This window comes from Oncorhynchus keta, chromosome 33 (assembly GCF_023373465.1).
Source record: "Oncorhynchus keta strain PuntledgeMale-10-30-2019 chromosome 33, Oket_V2, whole genome shotgun sequence".
In the NCBI taxonomy this organism is placed as follows: domain Eukaryota; kingdom Metazoa; phylum Chordata; class Actinopteri; order Salmoniformes; family Salmonidae; genus Oncorhynchus; species Oncorhynchus keta.
Genome location: NC_068453.1, coordinates 24,292,255 through 24,302,439, shown reverse-complemented (window position 1 = coordinate 24,302,439; position 10,185 = coordinate 24,292,255). Strand labels below are relative to the sequence as shown.

Below are 10,185 nucleotides of genomic sequence, written 5' to 3'. Positions count from 1 at the left end.
TGGCTCCGTAAGAAGCATCTCAAGGACCTGGAGTGGCCTAGCAAGTTTCCAGACCTGAACCCAATAGAAAATCTTTGGAGGGAGCTGAAAGTCCGTAGTGCCCAGCTACAGCCCCGAAACCTGAAGGACCTGGAGAAGGTCTGTATGGAGGAGTGGGTCAAAATCCCTGCTGCAGTGTGTGCAAACCTGGTCAAGAACTACAGGAAACGTATGATCTCTGTAATTGCAAACAAAGGTTTCTGTACCAAATATTAAGTTCTGATTTTCTGATGTATCAAATACTTATGTCATGCAATAAAATGAATTTAAAAATCATATGATTTTCTGGATTTTTGTTTTAGATTCCGTCTCTCACAGTTGAAGTGTACCTATGATATAAAATGACAGACCTCTACATGCTTTGTAAGTAGGAAACCTGCAAAATCGGCAGTTATCAAATACTTGTTCTCCCCACTGTATATCAATGATGTAGCTATTGCTGCTGGTGATTCTCTGATCCACATCTACGCAGACGACACCACTGTGTACATCTGGCCCTTTGGACACTGTGTTAACAAACCTCCAAACGAGCTTCATCGCCATACAACACTCCTTCCGTGGCCTCTAACGGCTTTTAAAATGCTAGTAAAACTAAATGCATGCTGCTCACCCGACTAGCCTCAGTACTCGGGACGGTTCTGACCTAGAATATGTGGACAACTACAAATACCTAGGTGTCTGGTTAGACTGTAAACTCTCCTTCCAGACTCACATTAAGCATCTCCAATCCAAAATGAAATCTAGAATCGGCTTCCTATTTCGCAACAAAGCATCCTTCACTCATGCCGCCAAACACCCTCATAAAACTGACTATCCTACCGATCCTTGACTTCGATGTCATTTACAAAATTGCCCCCAACACTCTACTCAGACTACATCCAGTTTGCTATCACAGTGCCATCTGTTTTATCACCAAAGCCCCATATACTACCCACCACTGCGACCTGTATTCTCTCATTGGCTGGCCCTCACTACATGGCCTTCGCCAAACCCACTCACACTAGGTCATCTGTAAGTCTCTGCTAGGTAAAGCCCCGCCTTATCTCAGCTTGCTGGTCACCATAACACCCACCCGTAGTAGCGCTCCAGCAGGTATATTTCACTGGTCATCCCCAAAGCCAACACTTTCTTTGGCCGCCTTTCCTTCCAGTTCTGTGCTGCCAATGACTGGAACGAATTGAAAAAATCTCTGAAGCTGGAATCTTATATCTCCCTCTCAAACTTTAACCATCAGCTGTCTGAGCAGCTTACCGATCACTGTACCTGTACACAGCCCATCTGTAAAAAGCACACCTGACTACCTCCTCCCCATATTATTACTTAACCTCTTGCTCTTTTTAAACCCAGTATCTCCACTTGCACATCATCTGCACATCTTTCACTCCAGTATTAATGCTACATTGTAATTATTTTCGCCTCTAGGGCCGATGTATTGCCTTACCTCCCTACTCTTCTACATTTGCAAACACTGTACAGATTTTTCAAATGTTTTTCTTTTGTGTTATTGACTGTACATTTATGTGTAACTCTGTGTTTTTGTCACACTGCTTTGCTTTATCTTGGCCAGATCGCAGTTGTAAATGAGAACTGGTTCTCAACTGGCCTACCGGGTTAAATAAAGGTCAAATAAAAAAAGTGCTGTACCTCAGCTCAGGTTAGATTTTTTTCTCTCACCACCCTGTACAGTAGGTGGAGACAATGCACCTTTTGAGTGTAGTCTGCCAACAAACCTTGAAGAAACAGCAGCAGCAGCAGGTCGGGGTTGACACTTGCTCCATGTAACAGTTTGTTTTTTGTGTCCTGTTTGTTCAGGCAGTTGTTGTGAGCTGTCCCAGTGGATTCTCTTTAGTCCCCGTAGGAGTAATGCTTGATATGATTTTGATGTGATAACATGGTTTGGTATTGTCTAAGACCTTGTTGTTCCTTGTATGAGATATTGCTGAACCTATACTTGCCGTATTCACAGGATAACAAGTGGACTTTATTCAAAAAGATGGGGGGAAATGAAAAGTATTGCCTTTCATTTATTTGAAAATATATACACAGAGGACAATGTTATAAGTATTTATTTTTAAAAACAGAAACTGCAACAATCCAGACTTATCACCACACACAGTAACTCCCAACAATGCCCTCAGGCCAATCTACAAATGCACAAAAGTACTGTAACATAGCTCTACGTATTGTGCCCTTGGTTTGCTGTACAGGGGTATTCAACTCGTACACTGCGAAGTCCAGAGACTGCTGGTTTTCTGTTCTACTTGATACGTAATTGCATCCACTTGGTGTCGCAGGTCTAAATCTGTCTCTGAATAGAAGGGAACCATGAAAGAATGCAGTGGAACTGGTTTCGAGGTCCAGAGTTGCGTTTGAGGGTTGTAGTGTACGTCATCGTATAGGACAACAAGAGAGTCCATATCAGGGGTGTCAAACTCTTTCCATGGAGGGCCGAGTGTCCGCGGGTTTTTGGTTTATCCTTTCAATTAAGACCTAGACAACCAGGTGAGGGGAATTCCTTACTAATTAGTGACCTTAATTAATCATTGAAGAACAAGGGAGGAGCAAAAACCTACAGACACTCAACCTTCTGTGGAATGAGTTTGACACATGGTCAACATGAATGCTGAATTAATCAACAGCACTGAATGTTGGTATGTTTCACTAGTGATGCATTTTGCATTCCTTGTGTATTTTCTTCCCTGGATTCCATGGTGTATTGTCATTTTATAAGATGGCTATTGTTGATATTCTAGAGTGGATTTGATTGGACTCTTTTCTCTTTCAAAGGGTCAAGTTATGTCCACTCCGGCTTCCAAGGGTGTTCTACGGCCTGTTCTGATGATGACATTCTTACTGCGCTTATCCTTCATGTACTACAAACACCAGATCAAGTTCCTCTCATGCCCTATCGACCAGGCATCCCACTTGGGAAAGGCGTGTTGTCCTCCTTGCCCTCAAGTACGTAGGGCAAGGAACCAGATGGTGAACCAAACACACCATGCCCAGACAACCATTCAGGATGACTATCATTTTGATCTGGCCACTTGATCACACCTTTGACATAGACTCTTGTGCCTACTTTAACATCAAAGGCTGTCACCTAACAGTGGATAAAAACCTTTACAGCAAGGCGCACGGTGTCATATTCCACCATAGAGACATCCATGGAGACCTGAAGAACATGCCCCGAGAGCAACGTCCATGGTTCCAGAAATGGGTGTGGTGGAATGCAGAATCACCGGCTAACACAAACAGGATCCCTGGTGTTGAACACTTGTTCAATTTGACTGCCAGTTATCGACTGGATTCTGACATCAAGGTTCCTTATGGGTCGCTTGTCGAGGTAACCAGTGAGGATAAAATCTTTGAGCTGCCCAAGAAGGACAAATTAGTCTGCTGGGTAGTGAGCAACTGGAACCCAAACTACAAGAGGGTACAGGTGTTCAACGAGCTCAGTAGGCATGTCAAAATAGAGGCCTTTAGGAGACATTTTAGTAGATACCTAGAAAGAAAAGACTACCGAAAGACACTGTCCAGCTGTATTAAAACCAACAATAGTTAAAAGGGTTTCAATTGTAGGTTCTGTGTTGGTACAATACGTGGAGGATTTGTTATTAGCGTCAAAAGACGAGAAACTCGTATGCGAGACCGCACCACAGACCGCACCACATTGGTAGACAATTTGGCGGAACAGCGTCATAAAGCATGTATGACAAAGCACAACATGTTACTAGTGCAAGATGGACAAACTGGGAGTTAACGTTAAATGGGGAAAATCTACAATTTCATAATATTTGTGCTTTTAATCCTGCGTTGTTAGGATGGTGAGTCGCATACATGTGACCCAGATCAGATTACTCCGAAACCTAGGCCTGATTTGCAAGAGACAGCATTGGAATCAGGAAAAGTATTGTATCCAGATGGCTCTAGTTACATGAACAGAGAGAAAAGGGGCATGCTGTGTGTGGTAAGCATTTGGAGTAATTCATCATTTGGGTACATTGTGGTCACCAGCATGTTAGCAGCGACAGGAACACCAATAATAATGGTCTGGGGGTAGATGTATTATTAGAATCATGTCAGTTAACCAGTAAATTAGCAGTGGTGAAATGTGAAGCTCATACTAGTCGTACAGATAAAATCGCCATTAGGTGGCTGCCTTGGTGAGAGAAAGTGTTATGGAACCACATGTATATATTGCGGATTCCTTACGATGAGACATTGGCTAAATTTGCCACAGGAAAACGTATTTTGGGTTGAAGATTCTCGGTGAAATGCCAGGGGTGTAATGAACTTCGTCTGTTGTTTGAAGAGAGTCAGACCGAAATGCAGCGTGTAGGTTACTCATGACTTTTAATGAAGAAAATGCGGTACATGAAATAACTGAAGAAGAAAACAACAAAGGAGTGAAACTAATTACAGCCTATCTGGTGACTAACACAGAGACAGGTACAATCACCCACGAAATACAACGCGCACTCAGGCTGCCTAAATACGGTTCCCAATCCGAGACAACGAGAATCAGCTGACTCCAATTAGGAATCGCCTCAGGCAGCCAAGCCTAACTAGACACACCCCTAATAATACACACTCCCAATTAATACAAACCCCAATACGAAATAAAACATATAAACCCATGTCACACCCTGGCCTACCCAAACATATAACAAAAACACAAGATACAATGACCAAGGCGTGACAAGGGGAATGAATTCTAAATCAAATCAAAGTTTATTTGTCACGTGCGCAGAATACAACAGTGAAATGCTCACTTACAGGGTCTAACCAAAAGTGCAAAAAAGGTATTAGGTGAACAATAGGTAAGTAAAGAAATAAAACAACAGTAAAAAGACAAGCTATAAAAGTAGTGAGGCTATAAAAGTAGCGAGGCTATAAAAGTAGCGAGGCTACATACAGACACTGGTTAGTCAGGCTGATTGAGGCAGTATGTACATGTAAATATGGTTAAAGGTAACACATTTAAATTATATGACCGAACAATCATTGCAAATGCAGAAGGCCTTAGGGTTTGTGGTTTTATTTTTTAAATACATATACATTTGATGTTGTCTTGTTCTGGAATGGGATTCTACAATGGACGAAAGGGTGTGGGGAATTAGCATAAATAAATATGCATAGCTTATCACAATATTAATGCTGTTATGTGTGTGTGTCTTTTTGTTGCTTTCCAAGTCTTGTGCTATTACACTCTTAGGAACCAGAAGGGGGAAGTGGAGAAACCAACGCTGCTCCATCTGCCATTGAACAAGACGGCAGATTCAGCTGGAATGACATTTTGCTGTGTGATCATAGTTCCGAGGCCATAAGTCTCTGAATTTGTACACCTTGCGGTGATTGTTTGTTCATTTGTTTGTTTGTTTAATATGGCTGGGGGCAGTATTGAGTAGCTTGGATGAATAAGGTGCCCAGAGTAAACTGCCTGCTACTCAGGCCCAGATGCTAAGATATGCATAGTATTAGTAGATTTGGATAGAAAACACTCTGAAGTTTCTAAAACTGTTTGAATTATGTCTGTGAGTATAACAGAACTCATATGGCAGGCAAAAACCGGAGAAAAAATCCAACCAGGAAGTGGAAAATCTGAGGTTTGTAGGTTTGCCTATCCAATATACAGTGTCTATGAGGTCATATTGAACTTCCTAAGGCTTCCACTAGATGTCAACAGTCTTTAGAACCTTGTTTGATGGTTCTACTGGGAAGGATGAGGGAATAAGAGCTGATTGAATCATGGGTCTGGCAGAGTGCCACGAGCTCATTCAGGCGCACCCCCGTGAGAGTTAGCTGCGTTCCATTGCATTTCTACAGACAAAGGAATTCTCCGGTTGAAACATTATTGAAGATTTATGTTAAAAACATCCTAAAGATTGATTCTATACATTGTTTGACATGTTTCTACGAACTGTAATGGAATTTTTAAACTTTTCGTCTGGACTAAGAGTGCCTGCGCGTTGTGAATTTTGATTTTTTTTTTAACTAAACGCGCAAACAAAAAGGAGGTATTTGGACATAAATCATGGACTTTATTGAACAAAACAAACATTTATTGTGGAACTGGGATTCCTGGGAGTGCATTCTGATGAAGATCATCAAAGGTAAGTGAATATTTATAATGCTATTTCTGACTTTGTTGACTTCACAACATGGCGGGTACCTGTATGGGTTGTGTTTGTGTCTGAACGCCGTACTCAGATTATAGCATGGTGTGCTTTTTCCGTAAAGTGTTTTAGAAATCTGACACAGCGGTTGCATTAAGGAGAGGTTTATCTAAAGTTCTGTGCATAACACTTGTATTTTCATCAACATTTATGATGAGTATATCTGTAAATTCATGTGGCTCTGCAAAATCACAGGATGTTTTGGAGGCAAAACATTACTGAACATAACGCGCCAATGTAAACTAAGATTGAATATAAATATGAACTTTATCGAACAAAACATACATGTATTGTGTAACATGAAGTCCTATGAGTGTCATCTGATGAGATCATCAAAGGTTAGTGATTAATTTGATCTCTATTTCTGTTTTTTTGTGACTCCTCTCTTTGGCTGGAAAAATGGTTGTGTTTTTCTGTGACTAGGTACTGACCTAACATAATCAGATGTCATAAAGCCTTTTTGAAATCGGACACTGTGGTGGGATTAACAACAAGTTTATCTTTAAAATAGTGTAAAATACTTGTATATTTGAGGAATTTTAATTATGAGATTTCTGTTGTTTGAATTTGGCGCACTGCACTTTCACGGCTTTGTAGCAGGTCATTTACTCTGGGCATGCTTTTCATCCTGATGTGAAAATACTGACCCCTACCCCAAAGAAGTTAAGGGAGTAATCAGGGTACAATCTGGTTACCTTCTTCCTGTTGGGGCATAAACTGTAAGGTTTGGATAGAGGAAGTGTCTTAAGTGGAATATAAATATCTGGATGGCACAAATGTTGGGTTGTCTGATTACAGCTGTACAGAACCTTTGGGATAGAATTAAACTTAGTTAAAGCTTCTCTAGGGTCCATGGGTTATTTACTCTGAAAAATTAGAACCTAACACTAGGTTTCCATCCAATTGAGAGATTTCCATGCGAATATTGTAAAATCTTCAGAAATACAATATAGGTATTTTCCCATCAGTTGTTTCCATCAAATTGACATGTTGCAGATTAAAGTCTGTGTGTAAATACTTAGCGCACATACAAATTACTTTTGCTGTTAAATTCCCATAAACTGAATAAAAAAATACAGGTTAAATGGGTTTCCAATTCTATTTTCAACTCTCGGCCAACTGATGGTTTTGTCACAAAAAATGGTGCGTAGGTATAACAATAGTGCCCCCTCTGATAGTGGCAGGTGCACTCTAGTCAACAGCTTGTAGACACAGTGTGGGTAGTCAACGACATGATGAGATTATTATGGACCAAAGTTTGAGAATGATTTTATTTATGAAATGGCAGCCAAGCTTCGATCATCATGTCGACAAAATAAGACCCTCAATATTTATTGAAAGTAGCATCTCGGGCGGCAGGTAGCCTAGTGGTTAGAGCGTTGGACTAAGAACCAAAAGGTTGCTAGATCAAATCCGTGAGCTGACAAGATTAAAATCTGTCATTCTGCCCCTGAACCCACTGTTCCTAGGCCGTCATTGAAAATAAGAATTTGTTCTTAACTGACTTGCCTAGTTAAATAAAAGATAAATAAATACAATACACAGCAGAGAAAATAGGGGGGAACGTGCAATATGACTTGTTACCAAACATTTTCAAATGTTAACATCATGTAATGTACAAGTGCTGTCCGTGAACATTATACTGTTTTTACTTTTTGAGAGAATTGAAATTGATGTGAGAATGCAATGAATTTTAAATATTGTTAAAGATTTGTGGATATTTGTATTAATGTTGACCACCTCACAGCAGCCACATCACTTCCACCTGCTTGATCAGTTCAGAATATGCACTCATTTACTCCACTGCCCAGATCAGATATTTGACCCACAGAAAAACTACAACGGCCCAAACAGAGCAAACCCTTTGCATATATTTGTTTTTGCATTGTTTACCTACCTGCACAAAACAAAATGAAACCATACAACCTTACTGCACAGACAGAAAGATAAATAGGTTGTTTCCTTATTGAGCCTTTGAGTATGCTTTGAAAGGGGGAGGGGGAAAGTACAGTTGTGAGGAATTTCCTGCACAATGAAAAGAGTTGTAAGATCTTAAAGATATGTCATGTACTGAATGGAATGTTGTCCCACTCCTTCAATGGCTTTGCGAAGTTGCTGGATATTGGCGAGAACTGGAACACGTCAATCCAGAGCATCCCAAACCTGCTCAATTGGTGACATGTCTGGTGAGTATGCAGGTCATAAAAGAACTGAGACATTTTCAGTTTCCAGGAATTGTGTACAGATCATTGCGACATGGGGCCTTGCATTGTCATGCTGAAACATGAGGTGATAAAGTTGGATGAATGGCACGACAATGGGTCTCAGGACCTCGTCCCGGTATCTCTGTTCAAATTGCCATTGATAAAATTGAACTGTGTTTGTTGTCTGTAGCTTATGCCTGCCCACAACATAACCTCACCGCCACCGTGGGGCACTATTCACAATGTTGACATCAGCAAACTTTTTGGGATCTTTTATTACCTGATGAAGACCTAAGGGGCGGCAGCGTAGCCTAGTGGTTAGAGCATTGGACTAGTAACCGGAAGGTTGCGAGTTCAAACCCCCGAGCTGACAAGGTACAAATCTGTCGTTCTGTCGTTAACCCACTGTTCCCAGGCCGTCATTGAAAATAAGAATATGTTCTTAACTGACTTGCCTGGTTAAATAAAGGTAAAATAAAAATTTAAAAAAGGGTCAAAACGTGGTAAATAAATATCTCCTGGGAGCATGAGAAGCAGTGTGCAGCGTTTTCCTTTCTGTTTTACATATTTTATTTCAGCTCATGAAACATGGAACCAACACTTTACATGTTGCATTCTTATTTATATATACAGTGCCTTCAGAAAGTATTCAGAACCCTTGACTTTTTCAACACATTCCACTTGGAGGTTGCCAAAAGGCTCCTAATGATTCTCAGAACATGAGAAACAACATTCTCTGGTCTGAAGAAACGAAGATTGAACTCTTTGGCCTAAATGCCAAGCTTGGCATCAAGAGGAAACCTGGCACCATCCCTAGGGTGAAGCATGGTGGTGGCAGCATCATGCTGTGGGGATGATTTTCAGCAGCAGGGACTGGGAGACTAGTCAGGATGAGGCAATGAAAACCTGCTCCAGAGCACTCAGGACCTCAGACTGGGGCGAAGGTTCACCTTCCAACAGGACAACAACCCTAAGCACACAGCCAAGACAACACAAGAATGTCCTTGAATGGCCCAGCCAGAGGCCGGTCTTGAATCCAATCGAACATCTCTGGAGAAACCTAAAAACAACTGTGTAGCAACGCTCTCTATCCAATCTGAAAGGAGGATCTGCCGAGAGGAATGGGAAAAACTCCCCAAATACAGGTGTGCCAAGCTTGAAGCATCATACCCAAGAATACTCAAGGCTGTAATCGCTGCCAAAGGTGCTTCAACAAAGTCCTAAGTAAAGGGTCTGAATACTTATGTAAATATGATTTTTCAGTAAAACAATATTAGCAGGATTGTCTAAAACCTGTTTTTGCTTTATCATTATGGGGTAGTGTGTGTAGATTGATGAGGATAAAGAAAACGCATTTTAGAAAAAGTCTGTAACGTAATCTTTTGGGGAAAAGGTCAAGGGGTCTGAATACTTTCCGAATGCACTGTAGATCATTGTCACGGTCAGACTACAGCTATAGGCTAAAGAAAATCTCAATCTGGCTATGAGCCTCGCCCCCATGAGCTTTTAGATTCTGTGAGAATAAATTGCAACACATCAGACCACAGACAGATACTGAACGCAGACAGATACGTTCTGACAGGAAGCAGGGCCACAATACAATGAAAACAGGCTTCCTATAGGCTTGGCATGTGTTGTATAAAAGGCTGGCAGATTGATTAAATAATTATTATTTGATATTGTATGTTTTATTTTGAAAAGCTTTTGTTGAAAAGTAAAATGTACCTGTTCATTCATTTGAAATGCAATTGAATACAGGTCCACAA

At 40.9% G+C, this 10,185-nt stretch overlaps 1 pseudogene; it reads left to right on the top strand.

Moving 5' to 3' along the window:
- The first annotated feature begins 2,787 nt into the window (after window positions 1-2,787).
- On the top strand, window positions 2,788-5,047 carry LOC118379220 (4-galactosyl-N-acetylglucosaminide 3-alpha-L-fucosyltransferase 9-like; annotated as a pseudogene).
- The last annotated feature ends 5,138 nt before the right edge of the window (window positions 5,048-10,185 follow it).